This window comes from Lactuca sativa, chromosome 1, assembly GCF_002870075.4.
Source record: "Lactuca sativa cultivar Salinas chromosome 1, Lsat_Salinas_v11, whole genome shotgun sequence".
Taxonomy (NCBI): domain Eukaryota; kingdom Viridiplantae; phylum Streptophyta; class Magnoliopsida; order Asterales; family Asteraceae; genus Lactuca; species Lactuca sativa.
In genome coordinates this window covers 135044650-135059341 of record NC_056623.2, presented here as the reverse complement: position 1 = coordinate 135059341, position 14692 = coordinate 135044650, and positions in this window count along the sequence as shown.

Sequence of the window (14692 nt, the reverse complement as noted above, 5' to 3'; positions counted from 1 at the left end):
TGCTAACATTTCAACCTTCAACTTTCTAAGCCTTATATCAACTAATGATTTAATTATCATTTAAATGAATTAATTATGTAAATAATACTTTATTTAATTACTTAATTAATTTATGAACCTTATCTTAAATTTTAGGATGTTACAATAAACTTATGTCGTAACAGAGACTGTGTCATGTCGTGATAAGAGATTTTCAGAAAAATCAGATTTGTTCAATTCCTCCCATGTACTTTCAATGTAAGACACACAAGAATCTAATACTATTGATGGGTTTATAGGTTGCAAAAACTATGTCCATGCATAATTTTACTTAACACTTAAGGGTACATGCAACCTAAATGATCTATCTCATTAGCACTTTGAATGTAACATACAATGAACAAAAAAACTAACATGAACCATAGTATAATAGAAATACATGAATTAGGGTTGCATACATTTTATTTGTTGTAGTAAAAAAAATCAATTCAATCCCTTATAGTTGTTGGATTTAGAAAGCCTAGCACCAAAAGGATGATGTCTCTAATGGCTCACACCGAAACCCTTGAACTAGAAGACAATTGAAAAGAGAGGAGGAAAGGCAGAGAAACCTGAGTTCTCTTGGAAGAAGGAGTGGACGAAAACCAAAGGTTTATACCATTATGTATAGTTGTTATAAAAATGCTAGAAACCTTGAATTTGAACATATAATAATATATTTTGAAGTTAGGAATTACCTAGTTTATTAGTTATACTTTGGAAGCTTCTAGAAACCCTAATAAGATGGATAAAATTCTTAGTAGTTTTTGTTGACAATATTCACAAAGTGGATAGTAGTGGAATGAGTGGTAAGTATTACAGGAAGATCCATGATCAAGTTTACGTGGAAGAAAATTCTAACTTGCTTTGGAATGCCAAAAACCCTAATTAGCGATAATGGACTGTAGTTTGCAGAAAATTCATTCCTAGGATGGTGCCAAGAAAGACATAATGAGTTGTGCTTCACTTTGTTAGCTCACCCACATGCGAATGGGAAAATAGAAATGTCCAATAGAACATTCATGAATGGAATCAAGAAGCGATTGGACAATGTCAAAGGAAATTGGCTTGAGGATCTCCCTAGTGTATTATGGTCCTATCAGATGACCCCACGGACCAGAAAAAAGGAAGCACCTTTTAGCCTTACATATGCCACAGAGGCGATATTTCCACCACAATTACTCAAGCGATCCATGCGTATGACAAGATTCAACAAAGAGGCATCCGAAATAGATCTTCTACATAACTTTGATTTACTTAATGAAGAGAGAGAGAGAGAGAGAGACCAGCTGTACCAGGCGATATACAAATCCCAAACCCATAACTACTGCAATAAATGAATACAAAGGAAAGACATGAAAATACAAGACTTAGTCTTGAGCACAAATGAGGCCACCCATAGTGAGCCCAGAGGAAAGCTAGGCCCAACATGGGAAGGACCATATAGAATAATCACATCATATCGTAATAAATAATATAAGCTGGAAACCATGGAAGGATGTACAATTCCCCATAGTTGGCATATTTAGCATCTTAAAAGGTTTTTTGTATAAGGAAAAATAAGGGAGAATGGAAGGAGAGCATGCGAGATGAATAATCAAAGGTGTGAGTCCCTTGTAATAAATTTTTAATGTTATTTGAATTAAGTATACCCAAGGTTAAACACCTTGCGTAGTCAACTTTTGTGTTTACTCTAAAATTTATTATCTTGTTCTACTTCAAAGTATTATAAACTTTACCAAATAGAATTACATGGATTCATTGCCCAACTCTACATGGCAACAGGCAGTTTTGCCCTACCTTGTTCTGGTTCAAAGGATTATAACCTTTACCAAAGAGAGTTGCATGGTTTCATTACCTAACTCTACATGGTAGCAGGCAGTTTAAACCTTCCTCGTTATGGTTCAAAGGATTATAACCTTACCCAAGATAGTTGCATGGTTTTATTACCCAAGTCTACATGGCAGCATGCAGTTTAGCCATGCCTCGTTCTTGTTCAAAAGATTATAACCTTTATCGAAGAGAGTTGCATGGTATCATTACCTAAATCTACATGGCAGTAGGTAGTTTAGCCCTGCCTCATTCTATATGAAAGCATTATAACCTTTACCAAAGAGAGTTTCAAGGTTCATTACCCAAATTTTGATGGTAGCAAGCAGTTTAGTCGTACCTTGTTCGGTAAAAGGATTATAACCTTTACAAAATAGAGTTGCATGGTTTCATTACCAAACTCTGCATGGCAGCAAGCAGTTTCGGCCTGCCGTATTCGCGTTCAAAGGATTATAACTTTTACCAAAGAGAGTTGTATGGTTTCATTACCCAAATCACCATAGCAACAAACAGTTTAACCCTACCTTGTTTTGGTTCAAAGGATTAGAACAATTACCAAAGTGAGTCTCATGGTTTCATTACTCAACTCTGCATGACATCAAGTAGTTTAGTCCTGCCTTGCTCTAGTTCTAATGAATATAACCTTTACTAAGGAGAGTTTCATGGTTTCATTACCCAACTATGCATGGTAACATGTAGTTTAGCCCAACTTTTCTTTCGTATAAAGGATTATATCCTATACCAAAGAAATTTGCATGGTTTCACTACCCAACTTTGGATGACAATAGGCCGTCTAACCCTGCATTGTTACTGTTCGAAGGATTAGAACCTTTACGTAAAGGAATCACACAGTTACACAACCAAACTATATTTTACAAAAAAAAAAGCGAAATAAAAATTCAGAAGATTTAGAATATGTAATTTGACCCCAGTTCGTATTCCTTGTTTGGTTGTGGGCTTGGGGTAAAGTTATTTAACCGAAGATCTAGTTAATCGTTATTATATAAATATTACATTTATATAAATATAAAATGGTTTTCAAACTGTTTGATACTACATGGGTACAATCAGAGAATTTCTAGGAATAACAGATTGTTACAGTAAAACAAGCAGCTAAACTACAATAGGTATAGTTTAGATAACTCATTCATTGGTTTCAAGTTTCAAGGTACATAACAGGAAAACAGACATAGTACATAACATAAAAGTAATAGAGTACATGATGGAAAATAAGCAGAGAACATTATCAGAAAACAAACATAATACTTTACTGAGAAACAAACATACAAAACTATATTTTATATAGTTTATGAAACATACCTTCAGTGTTGTTATTACAAAGTAACTTCTCATTATCTACATGTAATCATCAATATAGCACTTGTGAGACACACTTCAACTACTTATTTAAGTATAAAACAAAAGTCCTGAAAATTATAACCAGAGTCTCCTTGAGGGAGAGTGTGACATTTGTGTATAGATCTATATGGGACTGACAATCTCGCACCAGAGTTGCTTGCAAAAGCTAGGCCGGCAGACCTGTTGTGACAACTGTCGTACCATATTTCGACACTTAAAGAAAGTCGTGTTTCAGGCGATCCTAGGTCATCAAGCATGGTTATGATAACTCACAATTTGGTATTGAACAAAATGATTAGTGTATGAATAAGTAACACTTCACATAGTTTTATTGAATTATAAAACAATAATACAATATCTTACAAGTACAAACATCGAATACTATTTCAATTCAGAGAAAACATACTTTTCATGGTTTTATGAGAACTAAACTAGGTTTTACAAGTTGTTGTTACAGAAATCATTATACATTTTGCTTACAGTATATAACATAGCAGAAAATATAGGATTTTTTGGGAAAAACAAGTTCATTTTATCAATACACAAGAAAACAGATTTCAGTTGCAAACATACATATGAACTCACCAACTTAATTGTTGACACTTTTTCAAAAACTACTTTATTCTCAGGGAAACTACTTTATTCTCAGGGAAACTACTTTATAATTAGTATACACTCTATAGTTATAGAAGTACCCAGTACATGGCATGCCATACAGAATACATTAACTGCCAAATATATGTTTCTTATATGGAAACATGAATATGTTTACCTAGACTTCTCAAAACTATTCTATGTCTCTTATCTGCCTACTCTCGCACAGATAACATGGCTGGTTTTCATCTACCGGGAGATCCGTATTTTACCAATCAAGGGAATGGGGGATGACTCAATGTTGAACCTGAGGATGATGCTGCAGATCCAATAGAAGAGGATTTTCCTGAAGATTCTGACTAGGAGTCAGGAGCCTATAACCCACCTCAAGTTGCCCAAAATCCCAATCCTCGACAAAATTTTCATGGTCCGACACCTCAGTGGGCAGTGAACTTAGATAGTTGGAGTCATGAGCAGGGTCAAAACCATCCTTATAATGGAGATCGAAGCTTTTACAATCTTGACGAAGGAGGCTCAGCAGAAAAATCCCTTCCCATGTTAATTCGTCGGGTTGCACATAACAATGAACATGGAAGATCGGCTATCGACATAGTCGTACAAGTTAGTGCTACCACAAGAGTTAACACAGTCTGTCTTCATCACCTGATTAGAAACCATAAGACAACATGGGATATTACCAGAACCATACAAAGGGAACTAGCGGCAAGTCAAACTGAAGTTAGAGAACTTTGAGAATGTCAAGCGACACTTGAAAGGCGTATGTATGCCACAGAACGGCAGTTAGCTAGATTCTTGGCTGAATATGTCACACCCCAAAACCATGAACGGCGGAAACGTTCTGGGGCGAAGGATGTCATGTACACTATCACAACAATGAATAGTAGTAAAAAAGCAACAACATCATCCGTTGCATTAATAATATAATTTTAATACAAGTGTGTTCTGATATGTCTAATAGACACTAAAGTATAAATCAAAATGAAAGATAAGTCTTGAACGAGCTCCATCTTCTCTAAACCATGCATCGGTACCTGTCTACTGTTGACCTGGGGATACAAGTTATTTTGAAAGAGAGTATTAGCTTTAAAGCTGGTGAGATCATAAGTATTTTAGTGTCTTAATTTGTATGTAAGTATTTGTACGTATATGAAATGTAAGTATATAAAAGTTTTGAACCTCCTAGAAAACCCTATGTTTCCTACTAAAAGTATCCTTCTACCAAGGAATCTAGTATTTGTTTGAGTCTCTTGTAAGAGTGTGTATTTTCCCAAATCCAATTTTCATTAACCAAAAATATAGCTTCTACATTACCGTGCATTGTGTGAATGTTCACAAAGTGAATGTAATGGGAAAATGAAATAGTACTATAGTGTAGTATCAAATAACTACAACTGTACTAACTACTTTAAGTCTATTGTAATTTAAAGTAACATGTGATCGACCTGTATCCTGCTACCGACTCTAGTAAAAAGACGATGTAAGACGCCGTAAGAAATGACATTTGGCACCCGTAGACTTGCAAGTCCCACTGTAGCGAGCAGCAAGGTGTAGGATAGTCAATCCAATATAGATCTATACGCAAACTCATACGCTCCCAAATTAAGGAGATTCGGGATACAAAAACGGTCATGGATGGAAGTTTCATAACCCGTTTAATGGTTCACATAACTGCACGAATGTACATGTAATGGATGTACTACTGTAAGGTGTACTCCTTCTCTGTCTAGCCTGTATGTACTGTAACGTTCTACGTGTACTAGTTGTAATGTATGTTCTCTCTCTATCTAGCATGTATAGTAATGTACTGTGTGTACTAGCTGTAATGTGTGTTCTCTCTCTATCTAGCAAGTATTGACTCATGAATGAACTGACTCATTGTATGATTTCACATTCTAGTAATAGTTCTAGTATCTTTCTGAACTACCCCTATGGTAGCTGACTAGTAGTGTAACTGGTATGTATGAACATGGATGTTTACCCTTGCTACCCAAGCGTATTGAATTGAATGGATGAACCTTTATGACTACATATGTACACATGATATATAACTAATATTTAAACGACCTTCAGACAGATACCCGATACCTTACCAGACGACATCCCAACGGGGAAAAGGAAATAAAGCCGGCAAACCATCCTAAGTCCATTAAACATTACGTATGTAACTATACATATATAGGCATGCAATTGACAATATAAAAAGCATAAAAGAAGTTTTGTAAAACCATTGAAAAGTTTAGTATCTAAGAAAGGATGACTTGATGTCAAATTGTAAAACGATTTGAAAGCAGTTTGTTTGATAATAAGAGTGTAAAGTATAAGGAAAACATTTGTTTTGAATCACAACTGTAACAGGGTTTGAAAAGATACACTCAGGATGCAAGACAGTTTAACAAAGAGTTTTAACTAAGTAAAATTGTTTTGGAAAGTCATTTGAAGTAAACTGTTTGGTAAAACAGCTAAAAGAGAAGTAAATCCTTTTGTATGCTACTTATTAATCACATGATTAATATAATAACTAGCATCATTCAACTTGTATCCCCCCCCCATAAAAGCATTTAAAAACATTTAAATCATTGATTAAGGGGTATGAACTCACCTGTAGCAAGTAACAGTTTTAGTAAAATTCCAAACTTTGGGTATGAGTTTGAGTATTTCAGCATTAGCACTTAAGGAGATATCAAGAGAGTGGATGCACTGGGGTTTTGTGCAACACTGTTATTCCAATACTATAGGATATTAGAGTTTATTCCGGGAATAAAATATTTTCTGCCAAAAATCTCAGGACTATATATAGAAATCTGAACCATATTCTTTCATTAGTTACATTTCCAACTAGAGAAAAGTCAAATTCTCTCACACGGATCTTTGGGTTTTTATCCCAAATCGTGAGTACTTCTATATAGATGTATTATATAGCTTAGATTGTGTTTAGAAACATCAAAATCATGCCAAAACACCAAGATCTGTAAGTTTACCGCCCAAGAACACTTGGAGAGGAAACTCCTTTTTAAGGGCCAAAAGTGTGCCCAATGTCCCTCAAAGCCTTGCAACTCAAACTATAAGCCTCCATTACATGTTTTAGACCACAAAACAATTAGTAATCAAGGCTAGAAGTGAGTTCATGGCCAAGGAAGTTCTTGGGCCGTGAACTCCAGTTTTAAGTGTCAAAATGCCTTAAAAACCTTCCTTAAGCCAAGAGACTAATTTACACATGTACCCTAAAGTGTTTATAGCCTAGAAAACATAAGGAATCACAAGGATAAAGGAGTTTATGGCCAAGAAAAGTTCTGGGGCTGTAAACCCCTATAAATAGGACAAATGACACCCTAACTCCTTCCTTACGCCTAGAACCCAACATAGATCATATCCTTGAAGTGTTAGGAACCTCAAAACATAAAATGGTACTCCTTACAATGATTTTATGGTAGTAAACTCATGGGGGAGTGGTCCTAGGGCCGTGAACATCAAGCAAGGCCATTTTAAGGCCTTAAACCCACCCAAACACTTGTTTAAGACTAGAAGCTCTTCACCACTTAAGTTGTATTAATGTTAAGCTTCATTTTGTGACCAAAGAGAGAGTTTACGACCAGGAATTTACTCCTTTGGGCCGTAAACTCCAACACATATGGTCTTTTGACCATAAACTCCCATAAGAGGTCTTGCACTCCTTTGTTGCAACCTATTAGCCTCCTAGCATTGGACCAAAAGTTTTTTCATCGCATTACGATGTTTTTACATGGTTAATTAGTGTTATAATCACTAATTGTTTATATACATATGTCTTCATATGTAATTAGGACCATTGTGTGTGTCTAAAGTCTACACTTGACACCTAGCAGTCCTACCTCTTTAGTTCATCCGTATCACCCGCAACAGGTGAGTTCATACCCCCTTAATCAATGTTTTAGCTGTTTTTTTAAATATTTTATGGGGGGGATACAAGTAGAATTATGCAAATTATTATATCAATCACATGTGATTAATTAGAAGCATTCCAATGATTGGCTACTCATTACCCGTTTTACCAAACAGTTTCCTTCAAATGTTTTTCATAAACACTTTATGTGTTCAAAACTACTTATTACATTGTACCTTTTATTCTGTATGTTTCAACTCAAACTTATTTACAATTGCGTTTCAAACAAATGTTTCTCTATACTAAATTATTTTATCAAACCCATTCCTTCAAACCATTTTATAGATTGACATCAGGTCGATCTTTTCTTAGATGATAATTATGTTCAAAGGTTTTACAAAACTTATTTTATTGCTTTTATATTATAAATTGCATGCCTCTATATGTATAGCTATATAAGAAATGTTTAAAAGACTTAGGAAGGCTATCCACCCTGTTTCCTTTTCCTCGATTTGGATGTGGTCTGGTGGGATATCGGGTACTAGTCCGAAGGTCGTTTAAATATTTCTTATATATATCATGTGTACATATATAGTCATAAAGGTCATTCCAGTTCATCCAATGCCCTTGGGTAGCAAGGGTATACATCTATGTCCATCCATACCAGTTAGATTACTAGTAAACTACCATATGGGTAGTTTAGGAAGATACTAGAACTATTACTAGAACGTGATATCATACAATGACTCAGTTCATTCATGAGTCAATACTTGCTAGATAGAGAGCACATACATTACAGCTAGAACATTTCAGTACATTACTATACTTGCTAGATAGAGAGCACATACATTACAGCTAGAACATTTTAGTACATTACTATACTTGCTAGATAGAGAGCGCATACATTACAGCTAGAACATTTCAGTACATTACTATAGTTGCTAGATAGAGAGCACATACATTACAGCTAGATCATTATAGTACATTACTATACTTGCTAGATAGAGAGAGAACACACATTACAGCTAGCACACGTAGAACAATTCAGTACATTACATATACATAAATACTTTGACACAATTGTGATCCTGTATCGGAGCATGACTTCAATGTCATGGCCCGAGTTGTAGCCAGAGTCTCTTAAAGGGAGAGCATGAGTTTGCGTATAAATCTATACTGGATTGACTATCCTACACCTTGCTGCTAGCTACAGCCGGACCTGCAGGTCTGCGGGTGCCAAACGTCATTTCTTTTTACGACCATACTTATGTCGTTGCTACCAGACAATAGTATGGTGCAATTAATCACATGATGCCTTAATATAAATCCGGTTTAAGGTAGTTAGTACAGCAGTAGTTCTTATAGCGCTACATTTCAGTACTACATTAATTTTCCCTGTACATATATTTAGTGATCTTTTTGCTTAAACTATAAATGTAAAAACTATATTTTGTTAATGATAGTTACACTTGGGAAAATTACACACTTTTACAAGAAATGAACATTTAGAACAGTTAAGTCTTGGTAGAAGACTACATTGAGAACAGTTAGGTCTTGGTAGAAGACACCCTTATATAATAGTAGGAATCATAAGGATTTTTAGGGGTTTTCAAACGTTTACAGTTGTTTTACAAACTTTTTTATACTTACAGTTCATATACATTTTCCATACTTACAGTTCATCTACATACAAATTCTTACATATAAATTAAGACACTAAAATACTTATGATCTCACTAGCGTTAAAGCTGATACCCTCTTTCAAAATAACTTGTATCCTCAGGACAACCATAGATAGGTACAAATGCAAGGTTTAGAGAAGACGGAGCTCGTTCAAGACTCATCTTTCATTTTGATTTATGTTTTAGTGTTTATCAAAATTTGACAGAACACACTTATATAATAATTATTTTATTAATGCAATGGATGATGTTGTTTCTTGTTTACTACTTTTCATTCTTGTGATATTGTACATGACGTCCTCCGCCCCAGAACGTTTTCGCCGTTTTTGGTTTTGGGGTGTGACAGTTAGGCGTCAAGTGAAGACTTGTACACACTGTATGATCCTATTTAACATATAATATCACATATATGTAACCAATTAGCCTTTAAACAACTAAATAACAAAGTTAAGACATCCTAATACATGTTAAACACTTTATATAAGTGTTATAAGTGCTAAGGAGTGCATCTAAGTGTTATAGGACAAAGCTATTGAGCTTAGGGTTCAAGGGAACCCTCTTTGTGAGTTTACGGTTTGGAGACCATAACTCATTGGGTTTACGGTCATAAACTATTGAGTTTACGGCCGTAAACTCATATTTCTTTGACCATTTTGTGAGTTGAAGTCTTCTAAATCATTCCAAGTATTCCTACATTGAAGTATAAGCCTATAGAAGTGGTTGTGGCATCAAAACACCCCTAAATGGAGTTTACGCCCCATGGACAACTATTTCATGTGTTTACGGTCATCAAAACATATAATCTAAGGTCCTTTGACGTTTTCAAGTGCCAAACATATCAAGAAACAAATATAGACTAGTTTCCTAAGCTTGTGAAGGGATAAGGGCCATTTTTACACACCTTTGGGGTGTTTATGGTTTTAGGAGATTTCCAAACCGTAAACACATAAAAAAGGGGGTCTTAAGGTGTTTTTCATGTGTCTAAACCATCAGGGAAGGGTTCCATACTAGTTTCTAAGCATAAGGGAAGAGTTTGGAGCACTTTTGCACCCCAAATAGAGTTTACGGTCCAAGAAGATCTTGTAAACTCCTTCTTCTTGTGATCCTTGAGTGATTTCTATCATATCTAAACATGTAGTAAGCTTTAAAACACTCTAGGGTAGAAGTACTTACAATCCAGAGCAAAAGATTGAAGATCCTTAGGAGAGAATTCGGGGTTTTCTCTAAATGAAATGGAAGAAATGAATTAAAATGCCTAAGTGCCCATTATATAGTCCATTGAGTTTTTGGTCCAAAAATATCATTTGAGCCGTAAACTCCAAACTCATGGAGTTTTGAAACTTTTAAGACGCACAAAATACTCTAGGGCATCCTCTCTCCTGATATCTCCTAAAGTGTAAATCCTAAACTACTCAAACTCGTTCCAAAAAGTTTGAAACATAGCAGCAACTTTTCTGACTTCTATTAAATTGAAGGGTTGTACAGAATAGAAATTTCAGGTGGTCACATCATTCCCCCCATCAGACGGAATCCTGTCCCGAAATTAGAATTTAGGCAAGGAAGTAGGCATGAATAATCAAGCCAAGAAGTGGGGATGCTTCCTAATCGATTGATTCTCGCGCTACCATGTGAATTCGGTTCCCTCGTTGGCATCTCAGTGAACCTTCACTAAAGGGAAGCGACTATGAATCGTTCTCATGACCTCTCGGTCCATGGTCACTACGGTTCTTCCATGCAGGTGCGGCTCTCCTGGGACTCGATCTCTTCGAGTGGGATTTCAACAATCTCGTCGGATCGATACTTTTAACAAGTTCGAGACATGAAGGGTAGAATGTACATGACTAAGCTCACGGAGTAGGTCTAGTCTATGAGATATAGGACCAATTTCGGTAAGAATCTCGGAGGTCCTGACTATCTTGGGTTTAGCTTTCCACGCTTTACGAAGCGTATTAAGCCATTCCCAGAGTGAGATTTCATAAAGAATTTGGTCTCTCACTTGGAATTTCAAGGTTTCTTGCTTATCTTCCCAGCCAAGGACCACTCCCTGCTGGGTCAAAGTCGTAAGGGTTTCTGTAGTTTGCGAGGAGTTCTGAACGGACTATGATAGTAGGTCTACAAGACCTAGAATTTGGCGAATTTATTTCGGCGTCTTCGATGCCCACAAATTCTCAATGGTTTTGATAAATTTACAGAGTACTCAAGAATTACCACATCACTAATAGTGTGTCTTAGGAATTTGACTCTTAAATTCCAAAAACTCGTGTTTAGAGAACATCGCGAAGACTTTCTCTGAGGGTAATGTTTCCATGGTTTCCTTCTTACTACGAGAGTGGATAAGTAAATCATATACAGAGAGAATGATGAACTGATCCAAATAAGAATGGCGTACCCTATTCATTAAGCTCATGAATACTGCGGACGTATTAGTCCAATCCGAGGGGTATCACTACGGACTCGCAGTGTCCATATCGAGTTTGGAAGATTGTCCTTGGTACATCCTTCGCTAACACTCGAAACTGGTGATGATCGGGTCTTAGGTCCATTTCTAAAAGGTAAATAGCTCCTTGCGGTTGGTCAACCGAATCATCTATGCAAGGCAGAGGGTGCTGATTTCTAATGGGAATCTTGTCGAAGTCTATGAAGATAAGGGACTTACGAATCAATCCGTCTATCTTCTTGATGAATAAGACCGAAGCTCTCTAGGATGAGAAGCTTGGTCTTTCCATTCTAGTGCTGAGTAGTCTTTAAACTGTCCGGACGGTTCCTGTATCTCCATGGGCGTTAGACCGTAGAGCGATCTGTTCACAGAAGTCATATTAGGTTCTAAGTTTGTTCACATGACGATGTGATTACTCGCAATCTTGGGCAGTCTCTGTCCTAAAGTTCATATTAGAATTCGTACATGGTTCAATGATCACAATCTCGTGTATACGAGTGGTATATAATTAAGATTGAAAAGATAGTCGAATAAATGATTATTCTTTATGCTCACATCCCTACGAGGAAAGAGTTTAAAGTGGAATCATCAATTCTAAACCTGTAGAACCTTGATTATATATCACCCCTATGTATACATTCTTCAGCGATGGATCAACCGTATGGATCTTTGGATTGAATTTGACGTACTGTACGAGTGGTACTTCGGGGATTTCTTCGGAAAGGAAAAGAAACATGAGGTACACCATGCATGAGTACTTCGGTGTTTTGATATGACGACTTCGCTGGGAAGGCGATTTCGGAGGGAGAGATGTACATACAGAACTGGTATTGCGAATCGAATTGAATCTATTTGTATGATAATGTCGGAATCATATGGTAACTAAAGACATTAGATTTGAACATAAGGCGTTACAGATAAAACCAACAGTGCAATCATCAACAGAGTTACAGTACTTTAGACTTACTACAAGACTATTGTTGCGAACAAGGTATACTACAAAAGACAAGTATACGCAGCACGAGCATCCCTTTACTAAAGGGATCTCGCAAAAGTTACCACTCTAGTTACACTAGTTTTGGATGGTTTATAAGTCTATTTCAACGAACACCCTAGATATTCTAACGAAGGTCCGTCGTAGTTTCTCCTGCAGCTATGATCCTGAGAATCTTCCCATCAGCCCCTGAGTTCTTTGCTATCGGGCAATCCTTCTTGAGGTGTCCAATTTCACCGCAGTGGTGACATATCTGGACAGCACCAACATTGGTGGTGGAAGTGATCTGCTGAGCTAGAGTGACGTGGACACGAGTGTTCTCTTTGTTCAACCCCTTTGAAACTTTCCTTTCATAGGGTCTACTTTTAACACCACCATCGTAAGCCTAGTTGACTCTGATGTCAGGGGCTGGAGTGATGGGTCGTGTCGGTGCTCCGCAGCTACGACCATGGTGCCCTATTTTTAGGCAATTGCAACATTGCATCTCATGGCAAGCCCCATGATGATGGAAACTACACTTATCACACTTCGGAAGTTTTCCCTCGTATGGTCTGCTCGGTACTGGGGTGGCAGGGGTTTCCAATTGTTGTTGTTGCATGGCAAGCTTTTGGGATTTCTTGCGTTCTTTCTGGGCTTGGCGCTTTCGTTTCTTGTTCTCTGCTTTTCGGCTTTGTGAGCCTGCGACTGTTACCGTTTGATGACTTCCTAGATTGATACTATGATCGACATTTTCAACCCCTTCGTTAGCATTGATTGCGCTGATAGCGCTTCGATGTGCAAGTACAGCTGTTACGGTAGCCATCACGGCAGCTATAACTGCGGTATGAAAACTAGTGGCGTCCATAGGAAAAGAAGAGGTTTCGTTGTTTGGCTGGCTATTTCCGGATGACGACATGATTCTGTAATACGAAAGATAAGGATTTTGTGAGTGATCCTGGTTGACCCTAGCTGTACCTCGATTGTTCAGGTAAAGAGTAAGAGTATGTTCTCGAAAGTTTGACCTACATCCCTATGATGCAGTCCTAGTAAAGAATGGAGGTGTGTTCGTAGTATGGCCTTATGACGCTTGACGTCTAAAATAGGGTACCACCGTCTGGTAAATAACATGATCCAATCCTTGAAGACGAATTGGGAATTATCCCTGAGCTAGAACACCGTAGTTCAGTAACTCAACTAGAGTGGGTTTCAAATAGACTCCCATGATAGCATGATGAAAGTATTTGAATAAATAATGACACAGAAGTTAGCCGACTATCAATATCTTTGATATTCATGACGTAAAGGTTCGCGAAAAATGACCTTGTAAAAGGTCTTACATCATATCCAGAGTAGAAAGTCCTTGAGAGCATCAAGACCTATCTAAAGTACTTACAGTACAAAATAGTTTCATAGAAAATGCCACATCGGGCATAGACAGAACAACAATTCCTTTTAACAAGGAAAATAAAGTAAAGCATCTACTACTGGCGATGGTCATCCCTCTGGTGAACTCTCAGTTCAGCCAGTTGGTGTTCTACATCAAGTAGGTGTCTTTCGTACACCCTCTGGCGTACTCGGAGTTTTATGACTTCGGCTCGTGATTCAGCCAGTGCTTGCAGCAGGGTTTCATGGTCTCTCTGCGATCTCTCATGAGCATCTTCCAGGCGAATGGTGCGGAGGGTATGCATTCTTGCATTGGCGACAACTTCTGTGATCTGATGTAGGGCTGTCCTGCCTTGAATCTCATTTCGAGTCACTCTGCGGACCAGGATTGGAAAGATTCTGTCTGCTGAGCCCCCATTGCTCAGGTCATAAAAGCGTCGGTCACCATTAAATGGCATGGGCTGATCTTGTCCTTGGCTCCATGTTTCCAAGCAATCTACCCACGGAGGCGTCGGGCCATGAAAAGTCGGACGCGG